We start from the raw sequence: 1,591 nt of genomic DNA on the forward strand, positions 1-1,591 counted from the left end.
GGCAAGTAAGACATGGACAAGATTACGTTGTAGGCAAGTAAGACATGCACTAGAAGCAAACACCTTTGGCTATGCCTTTAAAGTTTTCTCATCAATGCTGGTTTAGAAATTTAGTCAATTGACCCCTGCCATGGTAGTAAAACTAATAGCTCTGGCTAACGTGTTATGTTAATCAGCACTAGCAGAATGGAAGAGTGAATCTTCTTTTAAGTTATAGCACGCAATCGATTTATAAGGATACGGTCAAAGATTACCCTGGAAGTAAGAACAGTCTGACCTTGAAAAACCTTTAGGTCTTTTGATGTATATTATAAAGTATCATGATGATTCCTAATTTATGAAACATAGAAAGAAAATCACTTGGTAGATATTATACCAGTATGTATGAACATGAATATACTTCCTTTAACCTGAAAACCATACAATCATTGAAGTATATATAAATACTAATCTTTTTATTTATATATAAATAAGCTAAAAATAAACTTTTCTTTTGATTCGTCAGTCTTTTATCTCAAAATTTATTATCACAATTGTTTTGAATTAATGAAATTTGGAAAATGTCAAAATGAACTTAATCTTATTCTTCTTATTTATAAATGATGGAGTGAAATTTTGTGTTACTTAGGGCCATTACAAAAGCACATACATGATTCAAGCATAAAAGACATCGTGACAGTTTGATTATTCAGAATTTAGGGCCTGATAGTGAAAGAAAATAAGTAAAGTGAATTGTCCATGAGGCAAGAAATAATTATAAATTGTAATTTTTCAACATATAATTATTATAAATATTATCTTAAAGCATAGCAATAAGTAACTATGACTTTTAAAAACTGAACATTAAAAAATAATGAATGTTTCATAAATATATCTTAAGAGTTTGCCAGAAGTACAGAATTTAATAGAATATATTGGCAATAAAAAGGAACTTTTGTTATATAGACATACAATAATTTGAGCATTTTACAATAGAAAAACCTAAATTTTAATTTTACTCATAATAGTTTTCATTAAAGGCATCAACGCCTTTTGTATTAATATTGTCATTAACTTTTAAAAGTATCCTTAAATTCGTCTCTGCCATTTACAGGATTTTTAAAAATTAATATTAACATAACTTTATATGTATGCATTTAGAAATATATAAATACATAATCATGGGAATATATAATAAAGTTCTTATCTTTATCTTAAGAAATAAACTTATCAACATACTAAATTAAAAAATGTATAGATTACATTGAAGTTTCACTTTAATAAACTAAACATTTTCTTAAGGAATATACAATATCCATTATTTTGCATACATATGTATATTCTTCTGTAATTATTACATTGAACATAGACATAATCATTTTATTAATGAAATGGTTTTGCTCTGTGTCCCCATCTAAATCTCATCTCGAATTTTAATCCCCATGTGTCTAGGGAGGGACCTGGTGGAAGGTAACTAGATCACAGGGACGGTTTTCCCCATGCTGTTCATGTGACAGTAAGTTCTCATGAGATCTGATCATTTAAAAGTGGCAATTACCCCTTCATTCTTTCTCTTACCACCACATAAGACATATCTTGCTTCCCCTCCAAC

Source organism: Piliocolobus tephrosceles, chromosome 11, assembly GCF_002776525.5.
Source record: "Piliocolobus tephrosceles isolate RC106 chromosome 11, ASM277652v3, whole genome shotgun sequence".
Classification (NCBI taxonomy): Eukaryota; Metazoa; Chordata; class Mammalia; order Primates; family Cercopithecidae; genus Piliocolobus; species Piliocolobus tephrosceles.